Source organism: Colobus angolensis, unplaced genomic scaffold (genome assembly GCF_000951035.1).
Source record: "Colobus angolensis palliatus isolate OR3802 unplaced genomic scaffold, Cang.pa_1.0 Scaffold163, whole genome shotgun sequence".
NCBI lineage: Eukaryota > Metazoa > Chordata > Mammalia > Primates > Cercopithecidae > Colobus > Colobus angolensis.
Genome location: NW_012114744.1, coordinates 7,839,284 through 7,858,649, shown reverse-complemented (window position 1 = coordinate 7,858,649; position 19,366 = coordinate 7,839,284).

Here is a 19,366-nt window from a genome sequence, read left to right as displayed (position 1 = left end):
ATGGGATGGCTGGGTCAAATGGTATTTCTAGTTCTAGATCCTTGAGGAATTGCCACACTGTCTTCCACAATGGTTGAACTAGTTTACAGTCCCCCAACAGTGTAAAAGTATTCCTATTTCTCCATATCCTCTCTAGCACCTGTTTTTCCCTGACTTTTTAATGATCACCGTTCTAACTGGTGTGACATGGTATCTCATTGTGGTTTTGATTTGCATTTCTCTGATGACCAGTGAAGATGAGTATTTTTTCATGTGTCTGTTGGCTACATAAATGTCTTCTTTTGAGAAGTGTCTGTTCATATCCTTTGCCCACTTTTTGATGGGGTTGTTTGATTTTTTCTTGTAAATTTGTTTAAGTTATTCGTAGATTCTGGATATTAGCCCTTTGTCAGATGGGTAGATTGTAAAAATTTTCTCCCATTCTGTAAGTTGCCTGTTCACTCTGATGGTAGTTTCTTTTGCTGTGCAGAAGCTCTTTAGTTTAATTAGATCCCATTTGTCAATTTTGGTTTTTGTCGCCATTGCTTTTGGTGTTTTAGTCATGAAGTCCTTGCCCATGCCTATGTCCTGAATGGTATTGCCTAGGTTTTATTCTAGGTTTTTTATGGTTTTATGTCTAACATTTAAGTCTCTAATCCATCTTGAATTAATTTTTGTATAAGGTGTAAGGAAGGGATCTCATTTCAGCTTTCTACATATGGCTAGCCAGTTTTCCCAGCACCATATATTAAATAGGGAATCATTTCCCCATTTCTTGTTTTCATCAGGTTTGTCAAAGGTCAGATGGTTATAGATGTGTGGTATTATTCTAGGGCTCTATTCTGTTCCATTGGTTTATATTTCTGTTTTGGTATCAGTACCATGCTGTTTGGGTTACTGTAGTCTTATAGTATAGCTTGAAGTCAGGTAGTGTGATGCCTCCAGCTTTGTTCTTTTTGCTTAGGATTGTCTTGGCAATGCGGGCTCTTTTTTGGTTCCATATGAACTTTAAAGTAGTTTTTTCCAATGCTGTGAAGAAAGTCACTGGTAGTTTGATGGAGATGACATTGAATCTATAAATTACCTTGGGCAGTAAGGCCATTTTCACAATATTGAGTCTTCCTATCCATGAGCATGGAATGTTCTTCCATTTGTTTGTGTCCTCTTTTATTTCATTGAGCAGTGGTTTGTAGCTCTCCTTGAAGAGATCCTTCACATCCCTTGTAAGTTGGATTCCTAGGTATTTTACTCTGAAGCAATTGTGAATGGGAGTTCACTCATGATTTGGCTCTCTGTTTGTCTGTTATTGGTGTGTAGGAATGCGTGTGATTTTTGCACATTAATTTTGTATCCTGAGCCTTTGCTGAAGTTCCTTACCAGCTTAAGGAGATTTGGGGCTGAGACAATGGGGTTTTCTAAATATATTATCATGTCATCTGCAAACAGGGACAATTTGACTGCCTCTTTTCCTAATTGAATACCCTTTATTTCTTTCTCTTGCCTGATTGCCCTGGCCAGAACTTCCAACACTATGTTGAATAGGAGTGGTGAGAGAGGGCATCCACAGGGGCAGATTTCTCATGAATGGTTTAGCATCATCCTGTTTGTGCTGTTCTTGTGATAGTGAAGTCTCATGAGATCTGGCCATTTAAAAGTGTGTGGCGCCTCTCTCGACCCACTGGCTCTCTCACTTGCTCCTGCTTTTGCCATGTGATGTGCCTGGTCTCCCTTCACCTTCTGCTATGATTGTAAGCTTCTTGAGGCCTCCTTAGAAACCTAGGAGATGCCAGCACTATGCTTCCTGTACAGCCTATGGAACTATGAGCTGATTAAACCCTTTTTCTTGTAAATAACCCAGTCTCAGTTATTTCTTTATAGCAATGCAAGCGTGGCCTAATACATCAGCATATAAACATACTGTAACATTTCCCATCTAAAAACAAAGGGGTTTTCTATCCCATATCTTCCACCAGCTTCTACCATTTCCCTGCTACACTTGATACTAGAATTTCCAAGAAAAGTGGACTGCATTTTTAGTCTCCACTTTCCTCTCCTCCCATTCTTTAATGAGTCAGCTCTAGTTAAGCTTTCACCTCCATCACTGTACTTAAAGTTTTCCTCTCAAAGTCAGAAGTGACCTCTCCATTGCTAAATTCAATGTCACATTTTTAGTCTTCATCTATCAGGGACATTTGACATAGCTATGTACTGTTTTCTTTACCTTATTGGCTACTCCTTCTGATGAATCCTATTCATTTTCCTAATTCTTTTTCTTCTTTCATTTTTTCATTCTTAGATTATTGTCTTTCTTTTTCTATATTCACTTCCCAGGTGCCTGCATCCATTTCCACAGCCTTAGCATTATCTATGATATTGGGGTGACTTCCTAGTTTTTTCTTTAGTTAAGTGCTCTTCACTGAAACCTCTAGACTTGTAAACCCAGGTGCTTACCTGACACCTCCATCTAGATGTCTAGTAGGTATTTTAAATATAACATTGCTACACATTTTTAATTTTCTGCCTTAGACCCATTCAATTTCAGCCCTCCCACTCTCTAGTTTCTCAGTCTTCTAGTTTCTAGTTTCCAAATGACACCTTGAAGTCGTTTTTGACCACTTTCTTTCTCTTGTACCCTAAATCCAATATGTTAGCAAATTCTGTTGGCTCCGTATTTGGAATACATTATATCACGGTTCAATTAGAGAAGCAAAACCACCACAAGATCTATAAATCTAAAAGGATTTGTTGTAGGATCTATACATCTAAAGATTTGTTGTAGGATTTTGTAAAATCTACAAAAAAGAAAGATTTGTAAAAGGATTTGTTGTAGGGATTTGACTGTATAGAACAATTGTGGAGCTGATCCGGTTAGGCAGTTTCTGTAAGACTGTTTTCATTACATCTAGTACTAAATCTTGAGTTCATAGCTCTGGTAGTTAGAAAGGGAAGATGGATATAAATATATCTATATATGAATATAGTCAGAGATATCTCTATCTTTGTTCAGATATCTGAACTATCTGAACTATCTCTGTTCAGATATCTATTCTATCTGAACAAAGACAGAGATATTTCTGTCTGTATGTTTATCTATCTACCTATCTACCTACATGTAGATATTTAAATAGATCATTCTGCCCCATAGTCTTTTAAAAGAAGGTCTTTCTCCTGACTCTCCCTAGTGGAAAACTTACATGAAATAGAATTCTGAAAAATGTAATTCAACCTAGTCAAGTTGGTAAGATACCACAGTCCAATTCTTGCTAACTTGGCATCTATACACATCTCCTTAAACCATACTTCATATGAAATAACAATAACAAAGTCATATGTCTTCCTACTACGCTACAACTATCTCACATGTAACTGAAATGCACAGTAACCCTTTCCCCAGAAAAGACAACAAGTCCTTTCTTGTCTCTGGGTGTTATTCATTCTCCTCCTGGCTGGTTCATACTCCACTTTGATATCCTGTAACTTAAATACAGACAACCACTATTAACATATCTTATGTGAAATTATAAAGGATTAAAGAAGTAATAAAACAAAATATTTATATAAAAATAAGAAAATCTCATAACTATGACAGTTCTCATTTCTACAACTGGTCACATAGCACAGCCAGTATTTATAGTTATAAATTGTAAGCTTCCTTAGGCCTCTCTAGAAGCCGAGCAGATGCCAGCATTATGCTTCCTGAACAGCCTACAGAACCATGGGCTGATTAAGCCTCTTTTCTTATAAATAACCCAGTCTCAGGTATTTCCATACCTTCTTCCATGGTCCTTTCTCTATTTCTTTTTCCCTAACCAAGTCCTTCAACTGGTCATGATGTTTTTCCTGGGTAGGATGGTCCTAACTTTTACTCTTGAGAGGTCTGAATCCTTTGCAGTTCTGTTTAAATTGGATTGTTGCAGTTTTCCATGGACTTTGCTCTCAGGAATGTACTAAGAGGTGTCACAGAGCATCTTCTGTATTCCAACAAACTTCCTATTTGTCTCATTATATAAAGCAACCTCAATTCCTCTCTTTACACCAGAATAACTGACTTTTAGCAGTACAGTCACCCTCTCTTTCACCTGTTGATTCAGTGGCATGCAGAGCTGAAAGTGTTGAGAGCCAGTCTCAACTCCCAGTTTAATGGATTGTTTTATATCCTAGTAGAGGCATTACATCCATTGGAACAAAGACCGCTAGGCCAGCTAAACCTAAAGTCATGGGGGCAGGAAGCAAAAGTTTTGCTCATGGATCACTAAGGCCATTAGTGAGAGGAGACAGTTCCATTTTCACCTCTTGATTCTTGGACCCACAAATTCTGTCTACGAGAGAAGCAACATCATATAATGGTTATTGATTTAGTGTGTTACTGAATCCTGGAGAACAGAGCTTACAATATGTTACTTAGCTCACACAGTAACTGAGTCTTCAAAAGATCATTTTACCACTCTAACAAGCCAAGTGCTTCAGAATAAAGGGGAACACAGTAAAATTCATGATTTCCATAAGCATGAGTTAATTGCTGTACTTCCATTTGCTATGAAATAAATTCCTTGGCTCATTTTGATACTGTGTGGTCAGAGGTGATGCTGGGTAGAATACAGGAAATCCATGAATTGTAGTTTTGACAGAAATATTGCAGAAAGGAAGGAAGATCTCTATCAGAGTAAGTTTCTATTCTAGTAAGAATGCAGGGGAATATCAGCCACCTTGTAACTCACATGTGGTTTCACTGCCTAGCTCATCTTCATAGTTGCTGGACCTGCAACTGCTCCCCTTCCTCTGCATATTCCTTTAGCTTTTTAAACTTGCATGCGGGTGTGCATATTCAGAACACATCTTCCAAACATCTGTATTATTGTGGTCAGAAGCAACAGGAGCTGTCAAGAGTTTCAATCTTTCCTCATGGGTTCCATCTTGTACTTTGGGATCCAGCTTAATCTTGTTTGCCCCAATTTATATTTACTGTCCCTTACCTAGTGACTGTCTCGTGGACTTCATACTCCAGCTTAAGCTATGAAGACAACAATCTGATAGAGACTGTGAGTGGCTGCTCCCACAATTATATAAGATCAAATTCCTATAAGAAGTGTCTTGATAGATAGATAGATACACAGATACATAGATATTCAAGCAGACAGATAAATAGATACATAGGTAGATGTATATATAGATACATACCACCTAATGGATCTGCTTCTCTGACTGAATCCTGATAACAGAATTGCATACCGAGAGTGGTTCTAGAGAACAGAATCTCAAGGATGAGTTATCTGAATTGGTTTTGGGTTTTCTAGCATTGGCTGTCTGATCTGATAAGATTTAAAGGCACTGATGACCATATCTCCAGTGGTAAAGGGAGCACTAGTAGTTCATGGCATGTGGTAGTTCATGGCAAAAAAAAGTTTCTCAAATTATCTCCTTTAGATACCTGCAATCAAATGCTTATAAAAGGCATTTCAGGTCTTCAAGTATTTGCTGCCAGTAGAATGTTTTAGTGAAAATGAGCAAGATAGAGTTGGTTGGTTGTTTCTAACAACACCTAAGAACTTAGGGAAATAAAATTATAAGCTCAGGGCTGTAAATTCTTAGCTCACATTGTCACAAGGGACCTGGAATCTTCTATGTCTACTCTGAAATAAGCCATTATGTTCTGTAGGTACAGGGTTGAAATGTATGAAAATGAAAGAAAAAAGTCTCACTCTGTGGGTGGGTGACTTACAATGTCAACTGAATGCCCAACCACATAGGGCCCCTTTGTTAAAGTTATGGCATTGACTGGAAGGAATGGCATTCTCAAAAACTGGAATCAAGACATATGGGCAGATTCTGATGAAGCTGGTGTCTTGAACCTGTTAAATTACACCAAGCCTTCTTCACCAGAAGAAACAGCCCTGCCACCTGTTCCTCAGGAAGTTAGTCTCACTTTGCCTGAAACACCTGCAGTGGTTTCCCCTGAAGCAGTCACCTTCCAAGATATTGCTGATCTTCTTCAGGACCCTCCCCCAAATACTCTGCTTTCCACTAGATCTGCAGCCAAACTCAAGTCTTAGCAGACTCAAGAACTCCTCACTACTTAGAATGTGACCTCCCTGAGTGCAGTGACTTTGAGTTGTTCACTGTTGAATCCTCAGCACCTAAAAAATATCTGGCCCATAGTTGACATTCAATAAATATTTACTGAGTGAATAATGAGTGTCTCTGCAGGAAAGACATACAGTTGTCCATTACTGCCTGTAGGAAAATTCAATATGGAGCAAACTGTTAGAAAATCTATTGAGGCTAAACATTTAAGCCACATCCTTCATTCTAGCTTTTACCAATAATGTTCATGCTTTAATCTCTATCAGATTCCTGCATCTATTGGGGCAGGAAAAAGAGGAGTCTTATTTATTAGCCCCCTAAAGACACAATCACATTTTCCAGAAAAATAAAATAAAATATTTCATTACATTTTTTAAATTCTAATTTTCAATTTTTGTGGGTACAGAGTACATGTATATATTTACGGGGTACATGAGATGTTTTGGTATAGGCATGCAATGTGAAATAAGCACATCATGGGGAATAGGTTATCTATCCGCTAGGCATTTATCCTTTAAGTTATAAAAGACCCAATTATACTCTTCAGGTTATTTTAAAATGTATGATTAAGTTATTATTGACTATAGTCACTCTATTGTGCTATCAAATAGTGTGTCTTATTCATTCTTTCTATACATTTTTGTACCCATTAGCCATTCCCACTTCCCTTTCAGCCCCCCTGCACTATCCTTCCCAGTATCTGGTAACCATTCTTCCACTTTCTCTGTTCATGAGTTCAATTGTTTTGAATTTTGGATCCCACAAATAAGTGAGAACATGACATACGACGTTTTTGTTTCTGTGCCTGGCTTATTTCACTTGTCATAATGATCTCCAGTTCCATCCAGGTTGTTGCAAATGACCGAATCATATTCTTTCTTGTGGCTGAATAGTACTCTATTGTGTATATGTACATTTTCTTTATTCATTCATCTGTTGATGGAAACTTTGGTTGCTTCCAAATCTTGGCTATTGTAAATATGGGAGTTCAGATATCTCCTTGATATACTGATGTGGTTTTCTTGGGGAATGTACCCAATAGTGGGATTGCTGAATCATATGGTTGTCCTATTTTTAGTTTTGGGGGGAATCTCCAAACTGTTCTCCATAGTGGTTGTACTAATTTATATTCCCATCAACAGTCTACCAGGGTTCCCTTTTCTTCACATCCTTGCTAGCATTTGTTACTATCTGCCTTTTGAATATAAGCCATTTTAATTGGAATGAGATGGTATCTCATTGTAGTTTTGATTTGCATTTCTCTGATGATCAGTGACATTGAGCATCTTTTCATATGTCTGTTTGCTATTTGTATGTCTTCCTTTGAGAAATGTCTATTTAAATCTTTTGCCCATTTTTGATTATATTATTATATGTTTTTCCTGTTGAGTTGTTTGAGATCCTTGCATATTCTGGTTATTAATCCCTTGTCAGATGCGTAGTTTGCAAATATTTTCTCACATTCTATCATTTTTCTTTTCACTTTGTTCCTTGTTTTGTTTGTTGTGCAGAAGCTTTTTTAACTTGATGTGATCCCATTGGTCAATTTTTGCTTTGGTTGCCTGCGCTTGTGGAATAAAACTCAGGAAGTCCTTGCCCAGACTAATGTCCTGGAGATTTTCTCCAATGTTTTCTTGTAGTAGATTCATAGTTTGAAGTTTTAGATTTAAGTCTTTAATCCATTTTGATTTGATTTTTATATATGGTGAGATATATGGGTCTAGTTTCATTCTTTTTTTTATGTGGATATCCAGTTTTTCCAGCACCATTTATGAAGAGACTGTCTTTTCCCCAGTGTGGGTTCTTAGCACGTTTGTCAAAAAATGAGTTCATTGTAGGTGTGTGGATTTGCTTCTGTGTTCTTTGTTCTGTTCCATTGGTCTATGTGTCTCTTTTTATGCCAGTACTATGCTGTTTTATTACCATAACTATGTGGTATAATATGAAGTCGGTAATGTGATTCCTTTGGTTTTGTCCTTTTTGCTTAGGATAGATATGGCTATTCTGGGTCTTTTGTGGTTCAATGTGAAATTTAGGATAGTTTTTTTCCTATTCCTGTGAAGAATGTTGTGATGATTAATACTGAGTGTCAATTTGATTGGTTTGGAGAATGCAAAGTATTGATCCTGAATGTGTCTGTGAGGGTGTTGCCAAAGGAGATTAATATTTGAGTTGGTGGACTGGGAAAGGCAGACCCACTCTTAATCTGGGTGGGGACAATCTAATCAGCTGCTAGCATGGCCAGAATAAAAGCAGGCAGAAGAATATGAAAAGACTAGACCAGCTTAGCCTCCCAGCCTACATCTTTCTCTGTGCTGGATGCTTCCTGCCTTTGAATATCAGACTCCACATTCTTCAGCTTTGGGACTCGGACTGGCTTCATTGCTCTTCAGCTTGTAGATGGCCTGTTGTGGTACCTTGTGATTGTGAGTTAAAACACACACACACACACACACATATATATGTGTGTGTGTGTGTGTGTGTGTATGTATATTCTATTGGTTCTGTCCCTCTAGAGAACCATGACTAAATACAGATTTTGGTGTCAAGAGTCTTTCTAGAGGAACAGAGTATTAAGAATGAAGTTCTTTGTTGGTTTGGCATTTCTGGAGTTGGCTACTTTATGTGATTAGACCTAAAAACGCTAAAGACTCTAGTTCTAATAGTATGGAGAACACTGACAGTCCTTAGTGTGAACTGTTTAAAGAGTCATGCAAAATAAATGCATTTGACATGCCCGATTCACCACTCATGAGAGGCAAGGAGTTTAGTGACTCTACACATAATACCTTTGACTATATGTGGAGGACCAAGGAACATAATGATGTTGGTTGGTTGGTTGCTTCTAAGTTCACTGGACAAAGTGATAAAAGAAAATGATGAACTCAGGGATTCTAACTCCCAGTTTCAGAAGAAAATACTGAGCCTCAAATCTGCTAATCTTGCCCTGAATGAGAGTTTTATCTCCTGTAGAGAAAGAGCTGAAATTGTGGAAAATCAGACACATACTTTTATCATACTAGTGGCTGACCCACAATGAAAAGTGCATGCACAGCCTCACCAGGTGTCTACTGTTAAAGTGAGGGCATTGATTGAAAAAGAATAGAACCCTGCAACTTGGAATGGGGATATATGGGAGGACCCTGATGAAGTTGGGGACACTGAGCTTGTAAACTCTAATGAACCTTTTAGCCAGAAGAAACAGCTTCCCCATCCCCAGTAGTGGCAACATCCCCTCCCTGACTCATGCTGCCTTCAGCCTTTTCACTGTTGTCTGAGGAGATAAACCCTGTGCTGCCTGAGACAACAGTGATGTCCTCCCCTGACACAGTTTCCAGGCAAGATAATGTTGATTCTCCTCAGGAGCCACTCCCAACACCTCCTGTTTCTTCTAGACCTATCACTTGACTGAAGTCCCAGTGGGCTTCTAGAGTTGAGGTTCAGAATATGACCCATGAGGAGGTGGACTACACTTGCAAAGAACTGCTTGAGTTTTCTGATTTATATAAGCAGAAATCTGGAGAATGGACATGGGAATGGATATTAAGGGTGTGGGATAATGGTGGAAGGAACACAGAGTTGGATCAGGCTGAATTTATAGATTTGGGCCCACTAAGTAGGGACTCTGCATTTAATGTTGTAGCTCAGGGAGTTAAAAAAAAAGTTGTAATAGTTTATTTGCTTGGTTAGCTGAAATATGGATTAAAAGATGGCCTACCGTAAGCAAGCTGGAAATGCCTGATTTTTCTTGGTTTATGTAGAGGAAGGAATCCAAAGGCTTAGGGATATTGGGATGCTAGAGTAGATTAGTCACTTTAGACCTATTTATCCCAGCTGGGAGGGTCCAGAAGATACAATCTTGACAAGTGCTTTGTTTTTTAATTTATTTTTATTTTTTATTTTTTTTTTAGATGGAGTATTGCTCTGTTGCCCAGGCTGGAGTGCAGTGGCATGATCTCGGCTCACTGCAAGCTCCGCCTCCTGGGTTCATGCCATTCTCCTGCCTCAGCCTTCCAAGCAGCTGGGACTGCAGGCACCTGCCACCACACCTGGCTAATTTTTTTGTATTTTTAGTAGAGACTGTGTTTCACCATGGTAGCCAGAATGGTCTCAATCTCCTGACCTCATGATCCACCTACCTCGGCCTCCCAAGACCAGTGCTTTGTGAAATAGATTTGTGAGGGAAGCACCCACATCTTTGAAGAGCTCTGTGATTGCTCTTCTCTGCATTCCAGATCTAACAGTGGGAACCACAGTCACTCAACTACAAAATTTACATGCAATGGGAATAATTGGATCCCAAGTTGGCAGGGCCCAAGTGGAGGTACTCAACCATCGAAGGTAAGGTGGGTATAGCCACTGTAATAGACAGCAGAGGCAGAGCAGCAATCAGAACAGTCTGACTCATGTAGAGCTTTGGCACTGGCTAATTAATTACAATGTTCCCAGAAGTGAAATTGACAGGAAACCTACTGCATTCCTACTTAATTTATATAAGCAGAAAACTTCCAGGTAGAGTGGATAAAAGACTAATTTGAATTATAAAAACAGAGCATCATGGCCCCTCAATCAATTTCCAGAGTTGATTCAGTTTACAGACCCAGAATCCCTCGAATGAATGGGAGGCCAGGTCCCCTTGAGGAAGGACCCCACTACACTACTGACAATTTATGCTGTTAATCTTTCTCCCACCCTTTCCCAAGGAGACCTCTAGCCTTTTCCCAGAGTAGCTGTGTACCGGAGAAAGGGAAATGATAAGTCATTTCAGGGACTACTAGACACTGGCTCTGAGCTGACATTGATTCCAGGGAACCTAAAAAGTCATTGTGGTCCTCCAGTTAAAGTAGGGACTTACAGAGGTCAGATAATTATGGCATTTTGCTCAGGTCTGACTTACAGTGGGTCCAGTGGTCCCTGGACACATCTTGTGGCCATTTCCCTAGTGCCAGAATGCATAATTGGCATAGACATACTTAGCAGCTGGCAGAACCCCCAAATTGGCTCCCTGATTGGTAGGATGAGGGCTACTATGGTGGGAAAGGTCAAATGGAAATGATTAGAGCTACCTCTACCTAGAAAAATAGTAAATCAAAAACAATATCGCATCCCTGGAGGGACTGTGGAGACTAGTGCCACCATCGAGGACTTGCAAGATACAGAAGTGTTGATTCCCACTACATCCCCACTCAACTCTCCTATTTGGCCTGTGAAGAAGACATATGGATCTTGGAAAATGACAGTGCATTATCATAAGCTTAACCAAGTAATAACTCCAATTACAGCTGCTGTACCAGATGTTGTTTAATTGCTTGAGCAAATTAACACATCTCTTGGTACCTGGTATGCAGTCATTGATTTGGCAACACCTTTTTCCCCATTCCTGTCCATAAGGCCCACCAGAAGCAATTTGCCTTCAGCTGGTGAGGCCAGCAATTTATCTTTACTGTTCTACCTCAGGGGTATATCAACTCTCCAGTTTTGTGTCATAATCTTGATTACTTTTTGCTTCCATAAGATACCACATTACATTGATGACATTATGCTGATTGGATCCAGTGAGCAAGAAGTAGCAAACACACTGAACTTATTGGTAAGACATCTGTGTGCCAGAGAATGGGAAATAAATCCATAAATCTGACTAACATTTAGGGAACTTCTACTTCAGTAAAATTTCTAGGGTTTCAGATATTCCTTCTAAAGGTGAAGGATAAGTTGCTGCTTTTGGCCCCTCCTACAACCAAGAAAGAATGATAATACCTAGTGGGCCTATTTGGATTTTGGAGGCAACACATTTCTCATTTTGGTGTGTTACTCCTGCCCATTTGTTGAGTGACATGGAAGGCTGCCAGTTTTGAGTAGGGTCCAGAAGAAGAGAAGGCTCTTCAACAGGTCCAAGCTGCTGTGCAAGCTGCTCTGCCACTTGCACCATATGGCCCAGCAGGTCCAATGGTTCTTCACGTGTCAGTGGCAAATACGGATGCTGTTTGGAGCCTCTGGCAGGCCCTCATAGGTTTATCACAGTGCTGTAGGATTTTGGAGCAAGGCTCTGCCATCTTCTGCAGATAACTATTCCCCTTTTGAGAGGCAGATTTTGGCCTGTTACTGGGCTTTGATGAAAACTGAACATTTGACTATGGGTCATCAAGCCACCATGTGACCTGAACTGCCTATCATGAACTGGGTGCTTTCTGACCCACCTACTCATAAAGTGGGCAATGAACAGCAGCATTCCATCATCAAATGGAAGTGAATATACATGATCGGGCTTGAGCAGGTCCTGAAGGCAGAAGTAAGTTACACGAGAAAGTGGCTCAAATACCCATGGTCTCCACTCCTGCCACCTTGCCTTCTCTCCCACAGTCTGCACCAGTGGCCTCTTAGGGAGTTTCCTATGATCAGTTGAGGGAAGAAGAAAAGACTACAGCCTGGTTCACAGACGGTTCTGCACGATATGCAGGCACCACCCCAAAGTAGACAGCTGCAGCACTGTGACCCCTTTCTAGGACATCCCTGAAGGACAGCGGTGAAGGGAAATCTTCCCAGTGGGCAGAACTTTGAGCAATGCATCTGGTTGTGCACTTTGCATGGAGGGAGAAATGGCCAGATATGTGATTCTATAATGATTCTTGGCCTGTAGCCAATGGTTTGGCTGGATGGTCAGGGATTTGGAAGAAGTATAATTTGAAAATTGGTGACAAAGAAATACGGGGAATAGGTATGTGGGTGGACCTCTCTGAGTGGTCAAAAACTGTGAAGATATTTATATTTTATGTGAGTGCTCACCAAGGGTGACCTCAGCAGAGGAGTGTTTACTAATCAAATGGATAGAATGACTCATTCTGTGGACACCACTCAGCCTCTTTCCCCAGCCACCGCAGTCATCACCCAATGGGCCCATGAACATAGTGGCCATGGTAGCAGAGACGGAGGTTTCACATGAGCTCAGTAATCTGGACTTCCACTCACCAAGGCTGACCTGGCTACAGCCACTGCTGAGTGCCCAATTTGCCACAGCAGAGAGCAACACTGAGCCCTCCATATGGCACCATTTCTCTGGGTGATCAGTCAGCTACTTGGTGGTGGCAGGTTGATTATACTGGACCTCTTCCATCATGGAAAGGGCAGAGGTTTGTCCTCACTGGAATAGACACTTACTCTGGATATGGGTTTTCCTTTCCTGCATTTAGTGCTTCAGCCAAGACTACCATCTGCAGACTCACAGAACGCCTTATTCACCCTCATGGTATTTCACACAGCATTACTTCTGACCAAGACACTTACTTTATGGCTAAAGAAGTGTGGCAGTGGGCTCATGCTCATGGAATTCACTGGTCTTACCATGCTCCCCATCGTCCAGAAGCAGGTGGATTGATAGAATGGTTGAATGGCCTTTTGAGGTCACAATTACAACACCAACTAGGTGACAATACATTGCAGGACTGGGGCAAAGTTCTCCAGAAGGCTGTGTATGCTTTGAATCAGTGTCCAATATATGGCACTATTTCTCCTGTAGCCAGTTTTCACCAGGAATCAAGGGGTGGAAGTGGAAATGGCACCACTCAACATCACCCCTAGTGATCCACTAGCAAAATTTTTGCTTCCTGTTCCCATGACATTATGATTTGCTGGCCTGGAGGTATTAATTCCAGAGGGAGGAACACTGCCACCAGGAGACACAACAACAATTCCATTAAACTGGATGTTAAGATTGCCACCTGGACACTTTGGGCTCCTTCTACCTTTAAGCCAACATACTAAGAAGGGAGTTACAATGTTGGCTGGGGTGACTGATCTGAACTCTCAAGATGAAATCAGTCTACTACTCCACAATGGAAGTAAGGAAGAGTGTATGTGTAATACAGGAAATGCTTTAGGGTATCTCTTTTTATTACTATGCCCTGTGATGAAGGTCAATGAGAAACTATAATAGTCCAATCCAGGCAGGACTACAAATGGTCCAGACCTTTCAGGAATGAAGTTTTGGGTCACTCCACTAGGGTAAAAAACCACAACCTGCTGAGGTGCTTGCTGAAGGCAAAGGGAATACAGAATAGTTAGTAGGAGAAGGTACTTATCAATACCAGCCTACAACCACATGACCAGTTGCAGAAACGAGGACTGTAATTGTCATGAGTATTTCCTCCTTCTTTTGTTAAAAACATGTTTGTGTATGTATACACTTATACTAAGAAAATATCTTCATTTTATTTCCTTTTTCCTTTAACATGTGACATAATATTTATTGACTTCATATCAGCATTTAAGTGTTGTTAGCTTTATGTAATAGCGTTTGGGTTGGGAATTGGTGTGCTTCTGGTTGCATGAAAGATAGTTGTATTATCTTAGGCATAATTATGACCTTATTATTGTCTTTATTTGAAGATTATGTATGATCTCAGGAGATGTGTGTGGGTTCAACTTGATAATGGGTGGACTTGTAATAGTTAATACTAAGTGTCAACTTGATCGGATTGAAGAATGCAAAGTATTGATCCTGGGTGTGTCTGTGAGGGTGTTGCCAGATGAGATTAACATTTGAGTCAGTGGTGTGGGAAGGGCAGACCCATCCTTAATCTGGGTGGGCATAATTCAATCAACTGCTAGCATGACCAGAATAAAAGCAGGCAGAAGAATGTGAAAAGACTAGACTGGCTTAGCCTCCCAGCCTATATCTTTCTGCATGCTAGATGCTTCCTGCCCTCAAACATCAGACTTCAAATTCTTCAGTTTTGGAACTTGGACTGGCTTCATTGCTTCTCAGCTTGCAGATGCCCTATTATGGGACCTTGTGATTGTGTGAGTTAATGCTCCTCAATAAACTCCCCTTCATATATATATACACACACACATATATATGATAGGCTATATATAAAATAGGATATATATAAAACAGAATATTTATAATATATAATAGGATATATATCCTATTAGTTCTATATATATAATCAAATGTATATCCTATTAGTTCTATATATATATATGGGGGTGTGTGTGTATATATATATATCTCCTATTAGTTCTGTCCCTCTAGAGGACCATGACTGATACAAATTTCATTGGTATTTTGACAGATAGTGCATTGAATCTCTAAACTGCTTTGTGTAGTATGAACATTTTAATAATATTGATTCTTCTAATTCATAAACATGGAATTTTTTCCATTTTTTGGTGTCTCTTTCAATTTCTTTTGTCAGTGTTTTACAGTTTTCATTATAGAGATATTTCACTTAGTGTTTCATTTTAAAGTTATACCCGGTCAAGCCAGTGCAAAAATGTTTAATGTCAATGTTTAGGGAGTTGTCCTTTTAGGACTTGTGCTGAACTCACTGAAGCTCTGAATTTTCAGGGAGCCCCTTGTTCATGTTTGTGTTCTTTATTTTGATCAAATCAAGTCCTTACGCAGACACAGCTGCTAAAAGCTGTGAGCCTTAAGCCCTCAAAACTGCCAGAACTCAAGTTCCTTGTGGCTGATACAGTCTTTCCTTAACTTTAATTCATTGCAAAGTGTTTTCTTGTTTAACACAATGTAAAGAATGTTGCCTCACCGTATGTTATGCATAGAAAAAAGATGATTTGTTAGGGGAAAAAATGTATAGTGACAGCAGTCTTTTGAATTCAACCTATAGAGTATATACTATATCTGAAATATTTTATACCACTTTTTCAGTCATACACACTTTCTACTTTCAGAATACTTGGAGAGAGAAAGGATATAAATTTTAAAATAAAATTACATTTATAAATCATTTGCATTAGAATATAATACATTTGTACTGTAGTCACTTATTACTTGTGTTGTTTCAAAAGCTACTGCATATTTTAATTGCTAATAACAGGCTATATGACTGAAACAAAAAGATCATCTAATCCAATCTAATTTCCTTTCCAAGAAAATCAATCAATGATGTTGCTAAGAAAATGGAATAGAAAAACTGTTCACCTTGTAGCCATTATTGCATATTCAGTGCTGAGACTTCTGGTCTAGTTGTCATTGAGGGATTTTTCTTTGAAAATGTGAAAATCAAGGTAACCGTTTATTGTCAGACTTTTGTTGCTATGGAAGTATTCATTATCTTGGAACACCTAATGTGAAGGAAACAAATAGAATTAGTGGAGGCATAAATGAAATATAAACTTGTGACCTCCTACATTGCAACTAGAGCAAGTCTCCTTCCTTATTTTGCTCAGTAGATTGTCTGAAGCTGATCTGTGAAAATACCAGATGGTAGTTGGAGGGAATGTCTGTTCAGCAATGTCTGGGGTGGGGTTGGGGAGCTGCTAAACCAGTACTAGACTGCCTGTAAGTGCTCATGTAGGGTTCCCAGTCTAGAGAATGGAGAGGCAGAGGGAAAAAAACAATGACAAGTTTGGGGATTTGGTTTGGCAATGGCTATGTGAATAGAGCCTGGCCCTTGTGTCTTCAGAAACTTTAAGTAAATGATCCAAGCTTCAGGTTTGGTCATTTCCTAGGTCCTTTAAATGAATTTAGGCAACAAATGAGACATGTCATAAAGATCATGTGAAAGCCTGATTGCTGTCACCAGTAACTGTTTCCAAAATAATTCAGACAGCATCCCCTTCACTCTTTTTAACTAACCACCTCCTTGTTATTATCTTATCTTACTCCTGGCCCTTGGGCCTGAATTCCAATCTCAGTACAAATCTTAGGTTTTACCTCCTGATTCTGAGAAACCATTTTGGTCATGCTTTTGGTTCTCTCTATTAAGTAGAATTTTGGAACTTGACTTTTAGCTTGAGCAGTTTCAGAATTTCTATATGGGAAAAGCACAGGGGTGGTAAGAGTGTGGGAAAGCAGGGCCTGAGGGAGCTGTAAAGAAATTGTTATGTGCATGGCACACATATTTTTATTCATCTTGTTTGTTATAGAGTAATTAAGATGCCAAGTTTTAGAAAGTTACTTTAAGCATAGTTAGGATAAAATTGAGAAAATATCCTTATCAAAGATTTTAATCTTTCTTAATTATGTGATGGTTTAGAAAAGAACAATTAATGGAGATTTTGTGAAGAAGGGGAATAAAGTCCTGGCATACCCCAGACTTTCATTTGCAAGTACTATAGCTTCTGGCAACTTGCTCTCTACCCAAATGGCCTGGACTTACCACCAGAGGGATCTGACCCAACTACCAGCTGCACCCAGAAGTGGCAGGGTATTGCCAATACCACAAAACCTTCTATGATGCGTTAGTTAGAGCTCTTATAGTTATGGGTGGCAGAAAACCCAATCCAATTGGCCTAAGCAAAGAGGAATTGGTCTACTATAAGAAACACATATGGGGCAGTGCTAACTTCAGATCTACTTGGCTTCTGGGGCTGAACATCATCTATCTCTGTCTCTTGGCATTGCTCTATTCCACAAGTTGATGTCATTTTCAGACAAGCCCTTATCTTGCAGAAGTGACATGACTGCCTCAGTTCTAACTTTACTTTCTTATCCTGAAGAGACCAGGAACATTACTGAAGGTGAGAGAATCTGGACTTATCAAATATAATTGTGGTGGTGCTTCTGTAAGGATGGGGAATGGATGATAGATGGCAACACTGCAACTGTCCATCTCACATGACTCATTGAAACTCAGACATTGAATATTTTCCTACTTTTTATTTCTACCTTGCTCTTAATTTACACATCATCCATTCTATCACTTCCCCTCTCGCTAAGTAACTACAATACATTAGATAGAATGCGACTGGGATTCTATGCAGCACCTTAAATACCTGTCTTAGCCTGTCATTTTAAATTCAGTAAATGTGTATAAGGTACCTTTATCTAGGGCATTGAATTACATAATGCTTGGCTGTGGAATAAGAAGACCCAGACTATTTTTTTCCAGATAGTAAGTGTTTGTCTCTGGGTAATATATTAATTTGAGGAAGGACATTCCGAGCTGGCTTTTATCCATGTAACAAATCATGTAGCTAGACTCCTTCCATCTTGTGGCATCATCATTCCCGGGACTTACAGTCATGTGACTCTAGCTGGTGAAAGGGAAAAAAGAGAGAAGTTACATGAGTATCCTAAAAGTCATGGCCCCAAAGGAGGACTTTTCCTCTCATGTTTCATTGGTGAGAGTTAGTCAGATAGCCATGTGCAGGTAGGTGCAGGAGCATTGGGTAATATCATTGTTAGCCATGTCTGCATTCTCACTGCACATATCACAGTGTGAGGAAATGTGCAAAATATGCAGTTCTCTGTTTCTTTAGAAGGGAAAGCCGATTCCTATAGATACATAGCAGACAATAACTCAGAGGAAAAAGTTTCACAATTCATTCTAGAAAACTGAGCATTTTGGTGTTTTTTTAGATTTTAACCCCCTGACTGTTGGTTACATGATATGTTGAAATTTCTTGGCATACACTCATTCCCCAAACTATGCACAGATGGAAGCTTAGTAAATGCTGCTTGAAGGTAATATTCTTCTTTCTCAAGGCAGGATCTGATTTTTTTGAAACTCCCTGTATGCCTGATACAATAGTCAGCTCACAGCAGGTACATAGGAATAGTTAGCAGGTACCCCTGGGACAGCTCTGCTTCCAAGATCTTAATCTCCTTTCTGACCTTGCCCTTTCTTTCCTACTGGAGCTGCCCTTGGTTCTCACCATGAGCTTCATTCCAAAGACTATCACTACAATGCTGGGTTTACCTTCCGTATTCTCAGAGCAGTCATTCAACGACACACAAAGTGGCACACTCAGATCGTCACTCCCTTCAATAAGCATTAGCAGCAAAGTGATATTGCCTGAGTATTACTTAGAATAAGGTTCCTAAACTATTGTGTAGGGAACTGTCTCATCATATTAGAATAGGTTAGACATTTTCAGTACCATATTCCATTAACCACTTCACTATCTCCACGGTCATATTTTTTAAAAAAACAACCACCTTCCTCCCAAACCAGAGCATATATCATTTCAGATTTTTATATATAGTAGAATGTTTGCTTTTTTTTATTTTTTAGATTAGTGCCATTTACAGGTGCCATTTGCCCAAGGCAAATTTATTCTTATAAAAATCTCATAATTCTAAACTAATGGCAGATCTTCATATTCTTTAGATGTGAGTTGTTTGGAATGTTATATTGACATAGCACACATTGAGGCTTATTTAGATTTGAGTCTTTAGCTCAAACTATCTTATAATTTCTAGGAGAGAAGATAACCCTAAAAGAATGCATACTAGAGTGAAAAACAAGCTCTTGTTATTATAGAAATCTCATTTCATATAATCAAGTCCAAACACCTTATCAATGCTGGATCACCTGATTGTGGAACTCCCCTTTGTCATCAT